We start from the raw sequence: 22,621 nt of genomic DNA on the forward strand, positions 1-22,621 counted from the left end.
GCAGGCCCACCCCTAATGTTGCAGGGCCCAAGGCAAGAGTCCAGATGGAGGCCCACATACCAAATATCCAAATGTTTTAAAAAAGTTACAGATGTAGCTAACAATACTGTTAAGTAAAAGTACCTTCTAGCCTCCTACCTTGACATGTACCCCTTCATGATGGCCTGGAAGGTCCGTCTGAATTTAGGATTCTCATTCTCCTTGGCATTTAATCTGTGAGAGATGTGTCTCCCATCCCAGGGCCCTGCCCGTGGCCAATAGCCTGTTCTGCTTCTCTTCCTACCCTCAGTTGCATCCCTTACCAGAAGTGTCTCACTTCATAACTGTCTCACACACTTATGGCCATCCAAGCTGCACATCCAGGATCCTCCCTCATCCCCCCAAAACTGCTGCCCCCTGGCCATGCTCAGGCCCAGGGCTGAGCACATCCATCTTGGACTGATGGACCTCAACAGGCCCTGGAAGGCACTCTGGGAGAACTGGATACCTGGAATGTGCTGGGGAGGGGCTCCAAGAGGACATGTCCCCTAATGCCACAGATTGCCTGCTCCATAAGGAGTATGCTAGGGGAATTCCTGAGATCCTCTTTCTAAAATGTAGAGGTCAGGGCAGGGACCCCACTTTAGGGTGGTTCTGATAAGTGTTTTCTTGGCCTTCCCTCATGAGACTTGAGGGCACGCCATGGGAAAGTGAGGGAAAATACCACAGTCTTATCCCCCAAAGCTCTTAGCCCACCACTCAGGGACTCCCCTTTCTATGACTCTGCTTATATGGACTACATGGGATGGTGCAGGTGGAGGGCCCAAGGCCAGTTTGGCCCCCTCTGATAAAAGCCTAGAGGGAGCTGTTCTGCAACCCCTTGACTGATTTCGGTAGATTACGGACACAACTTTTTGCCTACTGTCCTCACCTTTGGGGCTTCAGCCACAATTCTGAGACCCCAGTTCCATCAGGTTACGGAACGGACAGGCACATAGTACTAACGTGACACAGACTTGCAGTTAAGCAGAAGTGTTTTACACGCCTACATTTTAACACTATGTGAGGTAGGGGGGGGAAAAAAGAAAGCATGGTTCACATATGGGCAGCTTTAAAACCAAGCTCTATTCTGTGACAGAAATAAGTTTATGGAAATGTGTTCTGCAGTGAGGAAGGAGACACCAAGTTGCTGCTAAAGGAAACTGCACAAAGACTTTGGGAGAGAAATTTGCTGTTTCCTTCATCTCGAAGGGCCTGGTGACGTCCGGAGGCCCCGAGTCGATCACTGCCCTCACATCCTAACGCCAACACTAGGTCAACAGCAGCACCCTCGAGCACCCTTTCTCTGAGGAGAGGTGAGGTATAAGAAAGCATCATTTTCTTCCATCCAGTCCCCAGCCTCCCTGGCCTCAGCTTCCCACACTTAGGAATAGCTGGCCTGCTGCTATCTGTAGACTCAAACCTGGTCAAGGGAGAGTTGAGGACGTTAGCCTAGTAAATGCCTCAGCACACAGAAGGGAGCAGAGAAAATAGAACTCATTAGGAATTGGAGGCCCTGGATTTAAGTTCCGATCTGTGTGCTTAGACCTATTGGCTCTAAGATTTTTAGATGCTGGTGAATTTTCTAGGCTTCATCTGGAAATGGGGGCGATGATGAATATCTGCTTGCCTTCCATGGAGGTTGAAAGATCTAACAGTGTCATTTGCAAACTGATAAATTGCGAATTATTAGCGGTCCAGGATCGTGCTTTGGGGAGAGTATCACGGTCTTTGTCTCTTAGAACCATGCTTCTGCCTAAACTGGCAGACCAAGTAATGGCAAGAACCTCTTGAAGAAGGAGAAATCTTTCATGCTACCCATAGTCTTTTGCCACTGCTGTAGTCCCTCCCTACGGAATGTGGTAAAAAAAAAAAACCTCAAGACGCGGGAAGGCAACCTGGCTACCGGTGCATGCACAATATCCCTCACAAGTCTGTAACGTAGACCGCCCGTTCAGACTGGATGTTACCATATACGGGAGACAAAGGAGGAAAAATTGTACGAAAGGCTACACCCCGCTGCGCTCGGGGCTCAGGTTTTCGGGTGTGAGCCCAGTAAACCCGAGCCGGTGCAATGAGTCAAGCTGCTTCCCGGGCAGAAAAGCCTCGGTGTCCCATCTCCCCATGCGACAATCCTGCGACACTATTACAACCAGTACCTGGATTATTAGTGCTGCTGCTGCTTCTAGTCCCTTCCAGCTGAGCCCTGTTCCAGATGATTGCCACGCTGACCACAACAGACACACCGTCTTCCTAATCTACACCTGGCCAACTGAGAGAGCCCACTGCCACTCCCCCGTAGGCCCTTTAACGCCTCCTACAACATCCATTCCAGTCTGAACTGACTTTGAGCTCCGTCAATGGCCTTTGAGGGGGCACGTGTGTCATTGCTCCCTCCCAGGAGGGCAAGTCCCTTTGGCCACCGCTTCCTAAGAGCTCCAACTTTATGCTGGCCTTGCTCTCGTACCCCTTCCAAATCAGCATGGAGCTATTTGTCTTACCCATTTATGCCACTGCATTTATGACACCCAATGTGGGTCTCACCAAAGCAGTTGGGCCAATCTCTAGACTGCTCAGTACGATGACATTTCAACAGAGAATTCCAGGGCCTGGGCCATGAGAGGACTCCGCTGTGTGATTTGCTAGCACTGTGAACTCTGGGCCTCCCTTCCCCTCTGAATTCCTGTGAGATGAAGTTAAGAGATTCTGCTCTGTTTGTTGCACGGGCTTATCCTCCGGCTCAAATTAGGTGTATGTGAAAATGAGTGGAAGACTATAGCATGTAACATGTAGTCGCCATTGCTTACAGCTGCCCTCACACCACTTCCGTATGCTCTTCCCCTGCCAAAATATGCCCATCCCCTCTCGGCCACCCCACTCAAAGCCCAAGAGGTCACTGATTCCTTTTCCTCCTGTGCATCCCTGCAGTGAGATGGCTATAGTGGGCACCATGCCGCCCCTCCTCTCACCGGTATGACACGAGCAGTGCCAGCCTCCTTGCCACATCCTACTAATGCCAACCAAGGATGAGGTGATCTCACACATGTGGACAGGCTACACTGTTTGTGAGCAGTCAGGCCATGGCGGGGCCTCCCACCATCTGGGCAGAGGGCTTGCTCCACATCGTGTCCCCCACCCCCTCCAGTCCTGCCTCCTGGGGGGTGGGGGGCAGGTGGGAACTAAGTCCGTGGGGACAGGCTAAGGCCACCGGAGCGACCACGAGTGCGTATAGATGAGGGAGCAGAGCCCAGTTGTGTGCTTCATTCCTCTCCCACGAGGCTCTCACAGGCCACGCCTGGGACCAATTCCCAAGAACACTGCATTTTCTGCCTGTGTGGACAACACCTGGCAGGAAGGAAGCCTTTTGAAGTTTCCGACTTGATGCTTCTGGCTCTCGACTTTTTCCCTCGTCCTCATTTTTCCCACACAAGGAAAGGGGATGCTGGCCCAGCTCTCAAGATCTGGCATGGTTGTGGTATAAAAAGATTGATTCCCAGCTGCGGAAGTGCCAATCGTGCTGGAGGGCCTGAGAAAAAGATGATGGCACTGTTTATCTTTCCAGAAAACCCAGAGGGCAGAAACAGTCAAAAGATTAGACCGAGCAGCTGCGCCGTCAGAGACAGGAGGGCAGGAGGGAAACCTGCCTTAGAGGCCACCAGGATCCAAGGTTTTAAGACTTTTACAGACATGTGTCTTTCCTCCTCAAAGTAGCTTCAGGGAGAGGAAGAGTGGCTGTTGGATCTTTTCTATCCTTGCCAATCTGTATTTCCTGCTCCCAAACCACCTCCACTGCTGCCCACCCTGCCTAGAAGGGCCGCCTGGTGTCAACGAGGGCCAAGCGGTGGTTCATGAAAAGCAGCTGGAGCGCTGGCCACAGCTGACGCTTGCTTAACGTAAAGAACCTTGGGAGGTATTTAAATGGGAGCCAGTTGGCTGACTCATGGGTGATGGTCTGTGTGTTGTAGGGAAGGAGCAGCCGGGGCGAGGAACCAGACAGAGATCCAAAACAAGTGAACAGGCTTGGAAGGAGCGGGAGGGAAAGAGCCAAAGCACACAAGCAGAGGGAAGGTGAAGAGCATGCTCTCAAAGGAAAGACGGGGGAGGGGGAGGAGGAGGAGAGGTGAAGGGGAAGAAGAAAGTTCTCATAAGGAGGGAAGAGGAAAAACAAGAAAAACGCTTGGGGTGGGAAGGGTTACAAAGAGATGTGACAATAAGAGAAACAGGCAAGGAGGGGAGAAATCTCCAAACTGTAAGCGGGCGGAGGCCTGTGAGAAGCTTTTTCACGCAAGTTTAAAACTAAAAGCGGGGCGCCTGGGTGGCGCAGTCGGTTAAGCGTCCGACTTCAGCCAGGTCACGATCTCGCGGTCTGTGAGTTCGAGCCCCGCGTCAGGCTCTGGGCTGATGGCTCGGAGCCTGGAGCCTGTTTCCGATTCTGTGCCTCCCTCTCTCTCTGCCCCTCCCCCGTTCATGCTCTGTCTCTCTCTGTCCCAAAAATAAATAAAAAAAAAAAAAAAAAAAAAAAAAAAGAAATGTTTAAAACTAAAAGCTTGCGTCCGTCTGAAACGTGGAATCCCCAAAACAGGGCCGATTTGCACCGCTGTGAAAGTGAACACCTCCTTCAGTTTTGCCCCCAGATGCCTCTGGTGCCTCCCTCCAGTCTTGGCCTGGCTGCAAAATCCCAGGGCTCTTCCCCCCCCCCCCCCCCCCCCCCCCCCCCACCGTCTGCGTTAGAATTTCCAGAGAAGATGGGGCGCCTGGGTGGCTCAGTCGGTTAAGCAGCCGACTTCGGCTCAGGTCATGATCTCGGGGTCCGTGGGTTCAAGCCCCGCGTCAGGCTCTCTGCTGACAGCTCAGAGCCTGGAGCCTGTTTCACATTCTGTGTCTCCCTCTTTCTCTGACCCTCCCCTGTTCATGCTCTGTCTTATAAATAAATATATAAATAAATAAATGTTAAAAAAAATTTAAAAATTTCTAGAGAAGCTTGTTAAAAGCACCTGTGCCAGGGCTTCTGCTAGGGGTGGTTGAGCCCGACTGTGGTGAAGGGCCTCAGGCAGCGTTTAAACGCACCCCCAGGTGATTCTAATGTATAGTCATGGTCTAGAAACCACGAATGTAGCTTGTACTACAACGTTTAGCGCTGTGAAGGTAAAGGGGGCTTGCAGGCCTTCACAAGTAATATTGTTCTGTGGGAAAATGCATTTAGACTTCACTTGTCAGACGCAAGCCAGCCCCCAGCCCACCCCAGTGTCGCACCCACCCACAGAGTCCAAAGCTTACTCAGCCAGTGAAGGTGGGGGACAAATAGGCTGGGGGATCTACCCCCTCCTGGGACCCAGTCCAGGGCCATTCAGTCACGTATGGGAAACCTCTCGTAAGCTGTTTACAAGTCAGGGGGGAGTTTGATTCGAGCTGAGCTCCGCTCAAGCTGAGAAGAAAGGGGGGAAAACGTGTCAACAGAACCTAGGGATGGAGCTCTGTAAGAAATGGCAGAGTCTTCGAGTTAATAAATAAAAAAGACACATGCCTGGAAACGAAGCTGAAATGTGGCTTAACAGTTCCGTGGTCGGAAATCTGCCGAGCCAAAATGTCAGGGAAGCTAGTTCTTCAAGCTGTGTTCCCTGGTGTCACAGCTGCCAGACAGCACGAGATCCTCCTGAACAAATACCCCCATCTCTCCTGGGGGGTGGGGGGGGAGGAGGATAGGAAGAAGCCAGAAGGAGAGTGCTAAATTCTGCAACTTGGGGGGCCCTTGAAGGGATTTCTCAGGATCCTCTGTGGCCCGCACACCCCACCCACGTGCCTGCAGCTGAAGGGTTAGGTCCCCGTCCCACGTCCTAGGGATCCCTTGGGAGATGGGCGCATGGAAGCAGGATGCTGCTTGTGAAAAACACCCGGGGAGACAGTTGGCAGCGATGCAAAGCTTCGTGAAATCCTTAAAGCCAACAAGACCGAACAGAACAGGCCAGAGGGTACAGCCAAGAACCTGTTGTTTCTTCACCTCGTCCAGCATCCCACAATATGAAGTCAATCAAGTAATTGAACTACACAAGCAACAGCCTAGGAAGGATTATGTAAATGGAGCCAGGGTAGGGTGGCAAAGCGGGTCTCTTGAATTCCCTCCCGATGAGACTCCTGGTCCATCAACAGGGGGCCGTGGGGCCCTGGGGCGCAGGCTGATGAGCCACTGGGACCGCACAAAACAGATTCTCAGCCCGTGCTTGGAGAGGTTTCTCCCATCGTGACTGTGGCTGTTCGATAACAGCCAACAGGTGTGGGAGAGGCTGTGCATTGGTCTCCCTCGCTCGTTCTCCGTTAGGAGCAGAATAGCACGCTTCTCCAAGTTCTTTGAATTCTTTTGTGAGCCAGTCTCAGCAATTACAAGGGTTGGAGACTTTTGCAAGTTACCCCAGACTGGGGGGGGCGGCTAATATAGGGACATGAGGGGAGCAAGGAAGGTGGTACCCAGCCAGGGTACAATTGGAACATGGCTCAGGACACAGGGTAGCTCCAGCAACCTTGGGCAAAGCAGCAGCTTCAGGTGTCTGATCTTCTTGTCCCTGCAGTACCAGCTGCTGTTCCCATCACGCTAACTCGGCCCCTCTCTGTTCTGTTTCTACAGCTTCTGCAATGACCTCAGCCATTTACCTCCCGGCTTGCCCCTATTCATAGCTTCTGTTCCTCATGACCTCTGCTTACTTGTCCCCTCACTGTGCCCCTTAGCTTCTGTAGAACTCTAAAACCTTGCATTCAAGGAGTGACTCTAAGATAAAGGGCCTGGGACGCCTGGGGGTCTCAGTCGGTTAAGCGTCCGACTTCTGCTCCGGTCACAATCTCCCGGTTTGTGGGTTCCAGCCCCACGCCAGGCTCTGTGCTGACAGCTCAGAGCCTGGGGCCTGCTTCGGATTCTGTGTCTCCCTCTCTGCTCCTCCCCGCCCCCCAACACTGTGTCTAAGAAATAAACATTAAAAAAACATTTTAAGATAGAGGGACTGATTTAGGTTAATTCCTGAGCCGAGCATACACAGGAAAGTGATATTACCATAAGGGGAAGAAGTCAAACAGTACCAAACGTCCATGATTCCAGGTTTACACCTATGGTTGAAAATCACTGTGGTGAGGTTGAATCCGATGCAAAGGAAAGAAGCTCTGGGTCAGTCTCTGGGCCAAGCCCTCAACTAGAATTCGCTGTGATCCCCCTGTGACCTCCTGCCATCACAACGGGGCCGTGTGTCGCACCTATTTGCTGGCCAACCCCGTGGCGCTCCCAGCCACTGGTACAAAAGCTGAGAAAGACTTTGCCACCTTCTCTCACAGAGGAGGGGCCTTGTGGCCCTGTTCTGGCCGATGAAATCGAAAGAGAAATCCTTTGGGAACTTGTGGGAAGGTTTCCTTCTTTTTGGAGGAAGCAGTCCTGAAATACGGACCTTTCCTCCATTTATACCATTTTTTTTTCCCCCCTAAATCCTGCTACCACCACCCCCTGCTTCTTCTTATGAAAGAAAACCCTATCTGGAGAGACCTCCATTGTCTTCTAAAAGCAACAAATAGGCAGGAAAAATTTTTAAGATGGTCAAGTTGACATAAAAAGTCTGGATCCCTAATAAGTCTGAGCCCCTGAATCGATAGCTGCTACCTATCCAAACTGAAACAAGAAGTTGTTACTCTCCCCATCTCACAGTAAAGGAAACTGAGGCACAGAATAAGCAAGTAAGAGTCTAAGATCTTAGCTGCAAAAAGGCTTAGTCTGGATTCAAAAGCAACCTTGCTGATGCCAGATTCCCAGTCATCAAGACCCACTACTCTCCAGCCAGAAGAAATCTTACAATTAAAAAGTCCATATTTGGAAAACCTTTAAGGACTCTGTTGCTCAATTCCTTTTAACTAATTGATAAGGCACACAGTGGTTAAATGCTGGGCCCAGGTCCTATTGGCTTTGCCCTCTCGCAGTATTAGGACTGAAGCCTGACTCCCCGGCCAGGGTTGTTCACGTTAATTTATGCTTTACGTTGGTCCGTGCTTTCTCTCTGGAGAAAAACAATGGACTATAAATCCTGTATGGGACCATGGTAGCTTCTATGTTGCCCTCGCTAAGGATTTATCCTCTTGACTCCTTGTGGACCTTTGAGGCTACAGAAACCAGGATAGCAGTAAAGACCATAGCTTTGTATGTCAGAACACTGTCGTGTTGACCACATTATAGTTCAATGTGTTTAGACTATATGAATCCAAAATATTTTATGCCAGAAAATGTTACCTGAGAAGGACCATTATTAGTGTCTTTTATAATATTCACCCTGGAAGCCTGTGGCAAAGCCCCTTAGGGGGAACAGTATTGCATGGAAAAGCAATGACAGACCCCATTCCTGAGGCAGTTTCTATTAAGTTGCTCAAAAAACAAAAAACAACAACAACAAAAAAAAACCTCTCTAATTTCCTAAGGGTCTCAAGAAAATGAGTTCTGTTTACACGTCAATTTGCCATCTTTCCAAAGGGTGTTGGGCATGATGGAGACTTTGGTTTTGAAAAACAACTCTAACAATCTTTTTATTCTGTGCTCTGGCTTCTTTTCAAACATCTCTTAATGTTCCCAAAAGGCTGCCATCATCCTGTGATTGATGCGTTTCTGGAGATTCAGCTGAACTTGTCTGTTCACATTACCCAGCTGCTTAGCGCCTGTGGTTTTCACTCAGGGTTGTTACATTGGATCATTCCCTCCTTGCCCCTAAACTTTCTGGCAGTGCTCAGGAAAAATCTAGAAGGCTACTGGTACTGAGACCCTTGCAAACTTAGCGAGGTTTGGGATAAGAAAAGGCCTTACCCTGGAAATAATATAGAATCAAGGTAGCAAATCAGAAGAACCATATGTTCATTTGTTCTACCAGTATTCACTGAGCATTCCCACTGTGGTAAGCTCTGTGCTTAAAACTCGGATGCTTTAGCCCATTTCACAATGCCTCAAATGAATGAGTTAAGCACTAATAATATACTAATTGTATTGACCTGGAAATAAGGCCGAGCAAGATGGAGTAAGCTATAATCTAAAAGAGAAAGCAGGTAACGCACAACACATAGGCACATACAAACTCCAAAACAAAGAATTAATCTGATGATCCAGATGTCAGGGCTCAGACAGAGAAAAGATTGCATTCAGATCTCAGAAGATTGCGTTTTAACGAGGGTCTAGAAAATGGATAAGATTGCAACAACAAAAAAAAGGGAAATCCAAGAAGACATATGACATAAGAGATCAAAGCAGAAGAATATGGAGCATATTTGGAAACGATGAGCCAGCCAGTTTCATAAGAGCATAAGGCACAGGAGTAAAGGTGTTCAGATTGGTCAGGTAGAGCATGGGTCATAGAGGACCTAGAATGTCAAGGTAAATCTGGAATTTATGAGTATCACAGAGAGGATCCGCTTTGCCAGTTGGAAAGCTAAGAAACTCCCAGTCTGACCTCAATTAAAGTGTAATTAAAGTAATTGGGGGTGGTGGTGGGGGGAGAGACTGGTGGCTTGGATCCCAGCAACCACAGAACACTTTGGCAAATATTGAAGACCTAAACCACCCATGGTGGAAACAGTGGGGATGGAAAGATAACCACACAGAAAAGAAAACTTTAGGTGTCTGGAATGATTCTGCTCCTAGAGTGCCATCGACACACATTGAGGCAGGCTCAGTGTCTGGGAGGAAACCGTGAGCAAAAAATAGCAATGTGAAGACTTCCCAGTTTAAAACGATCCCTGGGCGGGGGCGCCTGGGTGGCTCAGTCGGATGAGCGTCCGACTTCTGCTCAGGTCATGATCTCACAGTTTGTGGGTTCGAGCTCCGTGTCGGGCTCTGTGCTGAAAGCTCAGAGCCTGGAGTCTGCTTTGGATTCTGTGTCTCCTCCTCTCTCTGCCCCTCCCATGCTCATGCTCTGTTTCTATCTCTCAATAATAAATAAACATAAAAAAAAAATGATCCCCAGGGAGGAACCCGCATGGCTCTGTCAGTTAAGCATCCAACTTTAGCTCTCGTCACCATCTTAAGGTTTGTGAGTTCAACTGAGCCCGCCACATCAGGCTCTGTGCTGACAGGTCAGTTCCTGGCGCCTGCCTCAGATTCTGTGTGTGTCTCTCTTTCTGCCCTTCCTCCACTCAATTCTCTCTCTCTCTCTCTCTTCTCTCTCTCTCTCTCTCTCTCTTCTCTCTCTCTCTCTCTTCTCTCTCTCTCTCTCTCTCTCTCTCTCTCTCTCTCTTCTCTCTCTCTCTCTCTTCTCTCTCTCTCTCTCTCTCTTCTCTCTCTCTCTCTCTCTTCTCTCTCTCTCTTCTCTCTCTCTCTCTCAAAAATATTTTTAAAAATTTTTTAATAAATGATCCCTGGCTAGCAGCCCCTGCCGCAACTTCTCCCAATTTCCCACTAAACCTACATAGGACTACACATTTGGAAGAATGAAACACGAAAACTACACAAAAGTGAAAGATCAGTTGCCAGAATGTGAGAACAATCTCCCCCGGCTCCAACGTGGCTGAAGGTAGATTTGGAGAAAGGGTGAGCAGCCAGGCTGTCGTTTGCTCTCCCGAAGTGGAAAAGCACACACAAGGCGAAGAAAGTGAGGTGGGCCCTTGTCCTCGCCCACCGTCCGCCCTTTCCGGCAGGTCCAGGTTCAATGCCAGAGGGAAAACTGCGTAACTGTCCCGCCGCTGTACAGGTGTTTCTTTCTAAGGTGCCTGGCCCTCTCTTCCGCATTGTGTCCTCTTTTCCTAATTCCAACCCACCCAAATGTCTGTCCCATCTATGGACTGAACACAATGATCAGGGAGCTGAAGGGATCTACCTGATGCTTCGTATCCTAGGGACTGGAGCCCTGACACTGAAGCCCTGACACTGAAGCCAGATCGCAAGAAAGAAGGCTGTATGGAGTTTGAACAGCAGTGCCTGCTCAAGTTGTATGTTCTCAGAGCCCCTGGGCTTCAGAGTGCCGGAGAAATCAAGCAAGAAGGTGAGAAGATCCCATTTGTACATGGCAGAGCCACAAAAATCTGTTGGCAAACCTTGAATCCAGAGGGAACTTGTCTAATCTGCGGGTTAGAAAACAATAAGCTGCACAGGGAGGCCTGTGAAAAAAGGGCAAAAGCTCAGGGGAAAGAGAACAATACCCTAAAGATCCAGAAGATGCACACACCTTTGAAAATGATTGACTCTTCATAAAAAGAAAGTATTACGAAATGTTCTATATCTTCACTAGGATCTAAGAACTTATGGCCTCTTAGAAACAGGTGCAGAATGCCAAGCAGCTGAACTGCAAGAGCGTGAGCAAATGAAAAGGCAACTAGATGCAGTGGGGGGAGCCAGGGGAGCTGGGGGCAGGAATTAAAATGCAAGACCTCACTGAAGACAGTGAAACAGACACCGGGAACTCAAGTCCGTCATGTGCAGAATGAACTTGAGAAGCTCTCCCAGAGAACAGGGAAAAGGTGGAGGCAGAAGAGGGAGGCAAAAAAATGTGCTGGTATTGTAAGTCAAAAAAAAAAAAAAAAAATGGCATGTGCAGAGGATGAAGAAAAGAAATTCTATCAACAAATGATTGTTGTCAATAAAAGCCAGACACAAATGCTGTAGGACCGAGGCCAGGAGCACACGTAGAAATGGCAGTCTGCAAAGGTAAATTTCTCATACAGGAAATTGGCTTCATTTCCCTGTGTCTAAGGGTTGTTGTCTCTACAATGGGGTGTGAAAACAATAGAGTTTTTATTCAGAATGTGAGGTGCCTGGTGCCTGGTCTGGTGTCTAGAAAATGCTAAGTAACATCGATCGTCCCTTATTGTCACCCCGTAAATAGCTCATACGAATCGATAAGCAAAGTTAACAAATAACGGAAAGCCTGAAGAGTTCATCCATGCAAGAACCACAAATAGCATATAAGCATGAAAAAAATATTCCCCTTATTTAGGAATCAAACCCAAATTAAAGCAAAATCTTCTCTAAAAACACATGATCAGTTCTTTTCCATCTTTAAAGATCATGCTCTTTAGAAGCTCTCCCCACCTTGCTGGTGACACTCTAAATTGGTTCAACCTTTCAGTTGATCAAAAAGATGAAAATGGTTACACTCTTGGTATGGGCTGCATTGTGTGTCCCCCCCCCACCAAAATCGATGTGTCCAAGCCCTAACCACTGCCCCCCTCCTCCTCCCCATAACACTGCACTTGGAGATCAGGCCTATGAGGAGGTGACAAAGGCTAAATGAGGTTACGAGGGTGGGATCCCAATCCAAAAGGTGGAGTTTTGACAAGAAGAGGAAGAGTTCTGTCATGCAAGGACATGTGGAAAAAAAAAAAAAAACAAAAAAACCACCATCTACACGCCGAGAAGAACACTCTCACCAGAAACTGAATCGACCATTTGGCACTTTGATTTGAGGTTTCCAGCTCCCAGCATCATGAGAAAATCCATTTCTGTTGTGTAAGCCCCCCAATCCATGATATTCTTTCATGGCAGCCCTAGCAGGCTAATACAATCCTTTAAGCAGAATTTCCATTTATAGGAGTCTATCCTAAGGAAATAGTCGGTAAGGTTGACAAGAATTTATGGATGTGTCCTATGGCATTATTGGAGTAGTTAAAAATAACCTAAATGTCCAACAATAGAAGAATCTTTCGAAAAAAGGCCAAGTGCCTATTTAGCAACCATTAAAGCCAGGATTTTAAGCCTATTCGATGATATAGGAAAATGATTATCATACACTTATAAAATCAGAGAAAACAATACCTGATCCCTATTTTGTCAAATAATGTATTTATCAAGTACCAAAAATATTAACAGTAATCGCCTCTCTGAAGGTGAGATTACAAGTAGGGATTTCTTTAGTTTTTAAGACGCTCTATATCTCCAATCATCTGTATTATTTTTACAATCATAAAATATATTTTAAAAAACAAAGCACGTGGATCCTACTTCTGTCATTGGTTTAGAATAGCCTTTAAATAAAGCTTTGTTGGGATGCCTGGGTGGCTCAGTTGGTTGAGTGTTCAACTTCAGCTCAGGTCATGATCTCACAGTTTGTGAATTCGAGCCCCACATTGGGCTCTGTGCTGACAGCTCAAAGCCTGGAGCCTACTTTGGATTCTGTGTCTCCCTCTATCTCTGCCCACCTCTCTCTCTCTCTCTCTCTCTCTCTCTCTCTCAAAAGTAAATAAACATTAATGAATAAAAATAAAGCCTTGTTTCTTCATGTTATGCTTGTTTCCTGCCTATAAAGTTGTAGAAATATTATTCACCTGCATTCATAAAACAAATTATAAAGAAATTGTCACTACAGGATGCTGGCATGGTTACTTTGTTAGTAACTTCTGAATTATCTTTTATCCACCATCCCCAAACAAATGTGTTGGGTTCTAATCATAGAACCCCTGGATGGAAACCAAACAGAATTCTTGATTTTTGTCTCTCCGATGCATCAGTGCAAAATCATACTCAGCTCCTTGGAATTTCAAGTGTTGAAAGAAGTAAACATGTTTTTTAAAAAAAAAACAAACAAATCTACCAACATGAAAAATATTTTATGGAAGAAAGAAGAAACTTGGTCTATACTGTTGAATGACAATCAAAGAGTGCAGGCTAGGAGAAGGAAGATTCTGATGCAGAACCAAGAAGTCCTTAGAGTTTCCTTGCAAAGTAGTGAGCCCTCCACTGCTTGTTTGGAAAAGGGAAAAAGCAGAAAAGTAAATTCTATATTAAATTGGAAGCAAACTAAAAGCTGGACTGGATAACATTTCAGGCAAAATGACCATATAACTTAAGGTCCAAACTGGTCATGTTTGGGAGAAGAAAGGCAACATTAATTACTACTGAGACAAGGGTCCCCTAATTAAATGTATGGTCACCCTGCTCTTGGGTTTCTTCTAACTCTTAAGATTTATGAATGTAGAATTTCATTTAATGCTTAAGTCTTTAATCTATGTTTCAACGGCTAAATTCTTCCAACATCTACGTTTCAATGGCTTAATGGCTTAATGTAATGGTCAGACATTCTGGTGTGTAACAACCTTTCTCTGAAAAGATGGGGATGGGAGATAGAAATGCTGAATTTGCCTAATAATTGGCCCTTGGAGAAAAGAGTTAATTGGAAGCCTACAAAGCATAGGGCACTGGCAACCCCAGAATTATTTTGCACTGCAGTTAGCATACCTAGATGATTACTAGTTGGATATTTGAGTGTTTCCTAAGCATAGCTGGAATGTGTGGCTCTGATTTGTTTTCCAGCTGGAAATGTTACAGAAACAGGAAGACTTTTGCTTTTGTGTGTCTTGTTGTATCCTGCCTCTGTTTGGCAGGAGCTCTGGTCTGATGCTCCTGTACATCACTTCCGCTTTGCTCTGGGCTCAACAAAAGTGATTTAGAATGAGCTCTAGCAACAGCCATTGAATCCCTCCAGCAACAGATGGGCCCACTTACAAGCTGATTCCATGTGGTTTATTGTCTATCAATGACTACAGGGTCTTCAGTTGGAAAGGTGCGAGAGGGAAGAAGTATGGTGTAGGCTTTTGTAGACCCCCATTGATGTCCTATGATTTTTACGGGTTTCTTCCTCTTCTGAATATCCCCATTGGTCTACCAAAAATACCATTGGGCTAAGTCCTCCTATTTCTATAATTTCTCTATAACAACGCAGAGACGTTTTATTCTAGAAGTAAAACAGGAATCCATGAGCTATCAATAATGTTTACATTGCTACCATTAGACTATAAACCCTCCTGGGGTGGAAATTCTTTTTATCTTCTTGTGTGTCCTCGGGGCTTGGCCCAGTACATGTTAGGAGGAATGGTGATGTGTTAGTGATGATAGTGGCAATTAAAATGGCTATTTTTTTAAGGGAGGTTATGGTTTGCCATTAACAGAAAGGGAAGGGCTGCCAAGAGGTGAATTTTGAGGGAGGAGTCAGTCTAGTAATAACCCAAAGATGCTATCAAAGGCAGACCAAGCTGGGGCTGCACAGCAACACTAGTGAGCAGGTGGGAGGTACTGGGCCCATGATGGGAAAGGGAAAAATCTAGAAAGTGGAGAAGGCTCTCAAGTGGAGACTGAACAGAGCGAAAGACAAGTCATACCTGGTTATAAATTCTGCCTGAAGCTTGGAAAATATGCAGAGGGAACAAAGGTCATCCTTGACCTAAACAGAACCACGCCACATTTCTAAAAACCAAGAGTATGAGCTCTTTCCAAAAAGTCATGTATGTCCATTAACAAGCTTAAATTGCAAGAAAAGAGTAGATGTTGTTGGGCATCATTATTAAGCTCTAGCAGTTGGGAAGCTGGGGAGAATAAAATGTGCAAGTTGTCGACAAGCTAACGATGGTATCTTCTATCTTTGCACTTTTAAGAAAACCAGCATGCTTTTTTGGTGATTGTAACATCAATCCTCCATCAAGCTCCTCACCAGAATCAAAAGCAGAGAGATTACACATCAGCAAAACTCAGATATTCCACGGTCACTCTAGACCAGTTAAATCAGCCTTCTCTCTGAAGCTTTCAGAATGTCCGCCAATAAGACCACAACACCAAAAGTTCCTGGAATGAAGCCAAACTATCCGTTGCAGAATAATGTCCATCCCTGAACACCCCCACAAGAGATGAGCTCAAAGGGGAGAGAACAGCAGTAACCAGAGGAGAGCATTAGGGCAGGTACATGTTGCAAAGCCAAAGTTGCCCTTCCCAGGTGCCTAAGCACAACTTCATGCAGCTCAAAGTAGCCAGATACCTCTGGAACCTGAGTGCCCTGGGCAGACCAGCAGAAAGCTCCAGAAATGGGTCCTATATAGCGCTCGGGCAAAGGCTGTGGAGTATCCAAAAACTCCAGCAGGAAAGGTTAATTTATATGCCCACATCAACAAAATCACAGCTTCCTTCCCAGTTTCAATTAAGTCATGCACACAGGAGTATTTGAGTATTGAATGAGATAACTTCGAAATTTATGTGGACAAAGAAAGTAACATTCAAACGTAAGGTACTGTGAAAATTTATCTGAAGGCAGTTTTGGAGGATAACAGTAAACTAAATAATGTGCTCAAAGAGGCAAAACAAAATCCTTGCTAACGTTTCCAGACAAAACAAATTCAAATCATTTGCCTTTTAAACAATGCCTATCATCATGACAAGAGCCTTGCCAATTTGTCTTCAGAACAACCCTATTTACCACTTGAGACTCAGGCAATAAGGCTGGAATGGATGAGTCCCTTTACTCTGGGGTTCCCATCCCACCCCGCCCTCCCCAGGGCTGTAAACAGAAGTGTGTAAGTGTAACTGCCAGCAAATAAACAGACAGGAGAAGTACCAGATTCTGGTAGACGGTTACCTCCCTCTCACCAGCTCCCACAATCCAAGAGTTTTCTGACACTTGTATTGTGAAGCAGTGTCAAGACATCAAACACAATTTTTTTAATGCAGTACTGTTATCCTGTTATCTTTAACAGTTTTACTCATTTCTACTCCTCTTCCATAATTGAATAGTGAAGAAAAAATTTATTCATGCCTCCGTGGATCTGGGGGGAAAAAAAGGCAGTTCCACTAAGGCAGCATGCATTTAAGCAAACCAGAGAGTGGTGATAGAAAATTCTAGGCCCTAGAAGAACTTGAGAATGCATGAGTTCTGCCTCTACACAGACCAGCTGCTCCAAGCCATCCATTGGTTGGCATCACTTGCACTGAGCTCCTGGCACAAACATTTTAGCTCTAAAAGCTTCCTTTCGTTATATCTTTAGGCTGTATCACCCATTTAAAAGAACAGAAATCAACACATAAAACTGAACTCTGCAAATTTGAAACTAACCAATATCATTTTTTAAAAGCTCTCAGGAAAATAAAATGGATTAGGCAGGAAAATTTTGTAAATGGAAACTATTGCATATACAGAGTCTGGAGCAATCCAGGACATTTTAAACCAGAAAGCAGATGGAATAAGAGCAATATAAATTAGTGTAACTGTATTTTGCCAAATGCAAAATGACTCTAACTCCAAGCAGAACTTTTTCTCCCCAACTTGTTGATTGCCTATATATTCGTTTTTAATTACCAGCGGGTAGGGTTTGGTGAGATGTTGGGAGTTAGAATCCTAGAATCGAAAGGTCTAAGGGACACCAAGTTTGGCCAAACCACCCATGGATTATCAAACTAAGAAAACAAGCAAATAAAATACATGCAAAATATTTGCGTTGGAAATATTTATGGTATATACAAATATGGTATATAAGTCAATTAAGAAAAACTATGCATGTGGCAATTTCTAAGAAATGCCCTGCAAAGAGAAGGTATGTTAATAATGAAGAGAAGGGCAAAACTTTGTAACCAGTGCTTCCTGGCCTTGGATCTGCCAACATGACCTCCATCTTGTCTCTTGGACATCTTGGCAGCTTCCCAATGGAGGAGTCTTGGCCTCTGGGTGTCAAGTCTAAGCCACTCTTTTTTTCTTGTCTAATTTTTTTTAATGTTTTTGAGAGACAGAGATAAATCATTAGCAGGAGAGGGGCAGAGAAAGAGACACACAGAATCTGAAGCAGGCTCCAGGCTCTGAGCTCTCAGCACAGAGGCCAACATGGGGCTTGAACCCACAAACTGTGAGTTTGTGCTGTGCTGAAGTTGGACGCTTAACCAACTGAGCCACCCAGGCGCCCCAAGTCCAAGCCGCTCTTAATCCTGATTCAGTCCTCTCTAGGCCATCAAGCCAAGCTCAGGAAGATTTGTCCAAATGACACTGGTTGGAGTAAATCAACTCCATCATAGTAGAGCAAACTAATGAGGTAACTAATTTATGAAGGAATGAGGGAGGGATTGACAAGTTTCTCACTGCAGTACAGAGAACCTGATTACTTCTCAATGAATCTGTCCCTTCTCCAAATTCCTGCAAAGGTGCCCAGGCCTGGAGCTATTTCCCGGAGCATGGATATGATTTGACCAGCAGCGATCTTCAACCAGGGCAGCCTGAGGGGAATAGTGCTCTAGTAAATTCACACCGTTGACTCCCTGGGCCACTGACTAGCAAGACTTCTATTTGGACAAAGAATCTTGCTCCATATCCTAAACCGTGACTGGCTGAGGTTGTCAGAGTCCAAGTTGTTAATGACAAGTCACTTTAAAGTGTGGATGATGATCGTGGAATGATTTCCCCTGCACCTGCAGTCTCTCTTGCCAACCACACACCACAGAACTGCATATTCATGGTACAATGGAAACACTACAAGGTGTTTGCTGCGTTCTTATTTTTCTTGGACATACAAGACCTTTATACTCTTATCTCTGCCACAAAGCCCTCTTCATACCCCGTGACCCGTCTTTGATCTCCTGCCAGCTGCTACTATCAGGTAGAAAAGCTCAGGAAGAAATGAGCATCTGGAAATAGATTAATTTTGCATGGAAGTAGAGGATGAGAGCAGAAATTAGAGACTGCCAACTGGAGACATGTGCTCATTACTGCATTTAACACACAGCCACAGCATGATACAGCATGAGTGAGGAAGAAGGCTCAGAGACCCACAGGAGTGACCAGGGAAGGTGCTCTCCAGCCCAGACTCAAACACAGCAGGCACCATCAGAGGGAATTGGGAGAGACAAGCCAGGGAAGTGACCCTGGCTGAATGAACTCCAATGTTGAAGGGCGTGTGCCCTGATACCACAGGGAAGGTGAGAGGGCTCAGAATCGCCAGTCCCTGTAGAGCAAAGCTTCACTTCTCATTTCATCCCTGGACAGCTCTGAAAAAGGACAAAAGGTCAATTCTTCCCACGTTTCCTTTCTGGGATTCTGAAAGACCATAATTCCAATACAACATCTGTGTGTGCAAGCACTCAGTTCTGTGCCAAGGGAATGCAAAGATGTGGACTCCTTTCCATTTGTAAACCAAAATCGTATTCTGGGACCATTTCTGAATCTCCCTGAGGATCCATACTCGGCCCAGTGGCCTTAGCCTGCCGTGAGCCTCTGTGCTTCACTGCTCAACGGGCTTCTCTGCAGCTGCTTCTGGAATCAGCAGGTGCGGTCCACCACTGGAGCGTCCAGGAAGCTGGGCAGCTTCAGACACTTCAGGTGGCTTCACTTTGCAGGATCATTCCTACCATGACAAAGGAGGACCAAGTGTTACCACTGTCCTAGAAATTCACAGTAGCATCACATAGGGACTAAACCTACCACCGAAGGTTTGTAAACGACATTTCCTGCAGAGTTGCTGTGGGGGAAAGAAAAGTGGGAGGAGGGGGAGGTTGCAGAGAGCAAATATAACAACGATCACTGACCTCTGAGGACAGTTGAGAGAAATGGCTAATAAAAATTATTACAAATCACTACACACATAGAAAGTGCTTTATAATAAACACTAATGCTTTAATCCCCTATTGCTTGTCTTGTAGGCCTGAAGCTTAAGTCAAAGTTGAGCTGAAAGAGTAAGAGAAGCAAACTTCATTTTCTGTCCTTTGCTAGTTTCAAGCAAAGACCAAAAAAGACAGGAAGAAAACCCCGAGAAGTCCATTTTTAAATTGCTGCTTATGTAACAGGAGCCTGTGAACCGCACCAGAATTTAATTGAAGGAAAAGTAACTGTAGGGGAATTGCTTGGAGAACTGCCAGAAGGGTTTTAACAGCTGGAAGTTGAAAAGTGATTAATTTTGACAGCAATAAAAGCCTCATGTTCATACATAATTATGCTTAGATTTGTGGACTGCTGGAATTTTTTTTTCAATGCACTATTAACCTTTTGCTGTCCAAGTTGCAATTTAGATACTTTAAATGAATCCCTATTTTTAAGCTGAGTAATACTTGATTTTCATGGTTTTGACTCCTTTCCACACAAGGAAGACTGGGCAAGAAAGTGTAGAATAAGCTGGGTGGTTTCAAATACTTTTGCGAGTATTGTTAGAACGTGATAGAAATAAGGTCCTCTCGTTTTACTGCATGCAGGAACAATAACAAAAAAAGGGTTCCAGAAAAAAGACGTTCAGAGCCAAGAAAAAATGAGATTAAAGTGGTGGTCCATTGTCAACTGTATGGCTGAGCTGAATCCCTACCAGTAGGAAAGAGAAAAATCTGTAAGGGGACACTACAATGCCACATGCAAAAAGACTGCGTAGATCAAGAAAGTAATGAATTGAATTAAACTGAGCTCTCAAACTGGCAGTGTTGCTAACTAGGTATAAAAGTCTCTAACTTTTCCATTCCCCACATAGGAAGACAGGGATAGAGCAGATAACTTAGAAGATCTAACACCTAGGGGCGCCTGGGTGGCTCAGTCGGTTAAGCGTCGGACTTCAGCTCAGGTCATGATCTCACAGTCAGTGAATTCAAGCCCTGCGTCGGGCTCTGGGCTGATGGCTCAGAACCTGGAGCATGCTTCCGATTCTGTGTCTCCCTCTCTCTCTGCCCCTCCCCTGTTCATGCTCTGTCTCTCTCTGCCTCAAAAATAAATAAACGTTAAAAAAAAAAAAATTAAAAAAAAAAAAAAAGAAAAAAAAAAGATCTAACACCTAAACTCTACAATCTAGCTATTTTGAATCACCATCTTTGGGACTAACAAATTCTGAAGTTTTCCTTTTAGTCACCTTTACCATTCTTGTACCCACCAGTTTGACCAGATAAAGTGAACATTGGGAATATAAACTATTTCCAAGTTAATAAGAAATAATAGTAATAACTGTAGCAGTTGGGAAGGCATGATTCTAAGGACTTTACAAAGGTAGTATATTTTTATCCTTACAACTAGTCTATGAGGCAGGTCCTATACTTCTGTTATTTTGTTTTAGAAACTGAAACCATAAAGAGCTCGCATGGCTTCCCAATGTCCATCTGTTACCTGATGGGAAAGCTAAGATTTGTGAGCTCTACTGTCCTTTTGTTCTGAAGCAATTATTATGAACGCATTTAATCTGTGGCATCAATGGTAGAATGGAAAGAAAAGCCAAAAACCCGAAACGAAAGAAATGAATTGGGTTCTCATTCTTCCATTTCCTCAATTACCTTGGACAGTCCCCCCTCCGCCCCCCCCCCCCCATTTCTGCATTCCAGCTTCCTTAATTGTGAAGGGCAGGGGTTGTCTAAATCAGTAGTTCTCAAGGTGTGGTACAGGGGACCAGAAGTATTAACCGTACCTGGGAACATGTTAGCAATGCAAATTCTTGGGCCCCACCCCAGACGTACCGAATCAGAAACTATGCACTTTCACCTGTGTTTTGACATGCCTTCCAAGTGATCCCAATGGACGTGAAAGTTGGAGAACTTTGGGCCAAAATGTTCATTAAATAACCTCCTGATTCTCACATGCTATGATTGTGTCTATAAATGTCTGATTTCAGGTGGTTGGACTAAAAACTGAGGTGGTTTTAGTACTTTTAAATTCTTCTTCCCTAGTTTAGCAGACCTTGAGCCTCTGTTGCTAGAGGATGGGATAGATACCTAATGTTGGCTCACTGAAATGATGCTTTCCTGAGTCATCGTGAGAGTATTATGAAATTAGAAGGCAGAGCGGAGTCATGAATCTCAATGGAATGTTATTATGAATGTTTTATTACCTCAAGCAAAAGTGTAAGATTGAAGTCCACATTCAGAGCCTCAGCATTATCTGAGTTCTTAATCCAATGGCGTGTACCACATGGGGGCTTAATGAATCCTTGTTGGTCCTGAGGCAAATGACATCCAAGCTGTGATTAGCAGCCCGGAGGAGTTGGTCTATGGTTAATCCCATTTTACCAGCTGTGCCAAAACTGATCTATCTTTCTCCTTTGAGTCAGAAAGGACGCTATCCCATAGAGAATGCTGGATTTACCTCTTAGCACTCCATTGTCGTTGCATAACTTAGCAGACAAGCACAACTACCTTAGAGTCAGAAGCCTGGATACCCCATAAGAGACAATCCCAAGGGTTCTCATGAGCACCAAATTTAAATAGGTCTTTGCCTTGTTCTCTTCAGGTAACCACCTGCTCATCAGAAATGGCATGGGAAGACCTCTGAGTTTTTTGGTCAACTGAGATATAAATGTCCAATGCCTCCTGCTTAATAAACCCACCTGTAGAAGCAGAACATCAGGTGACTTCATATCCCGATGTGCAAAACTAAAAACAGCAGGAGAGCAAAGACCTCTTCCCTACTTCCTTTGCATTTCTGTTGTTTGATGATTAATCTTTTTAAAAAGCTACAACCCAAAGAAACAAAGAGGCGGAAATACCAACGCAGAGTTAAAGAAGTTTCGGGGGGGAAAAAGAAAGAAAAGAAACTTAAGAAGGAACACTACATTGAGGGGAAAAAAGGTGGCCACATAAATATGAACTTAGAACTATAGCTGTTAAACAACCAGGTTCCACTCCTTAGAGCAGATTAAGGCTAGGACTTACATGTGGAATAACTCTGCTCTTTGGTTTAATGAGACTGGAAAATCCCAAACATCTATTCCAGACCATCTTTAAGACTCATGATTTTTACATTTGGCCATAATAAATATGAGAAGAGTTGAAAAAAACTTACAAACCATTTCTCAGTCCAAGTGTACTTAGTGTGTTACCAGAGATTTTGCGTTTTTTTTTTTTTAAAGTTTATTCATTTTGAGAGAGTGTGAGGAGGGGAGGAGCAGGGAGGGAGAGAGAATCCCAAGC

This window comes from Panthera leo, chromosome A1, assembly GCF_018350215.1.
Source record: "Panthera leo isolate Ple1 chromosome A1, P.leo_Ple1_pat1.1, whole genome shotgun sequence".
Classification (NCBI taxonomy): domain Eukaryota; kingdom Metazoa; phylum Chordata; class Mammalia; order Carnivora; family Felidae; genus Panthera; species Panthera leo.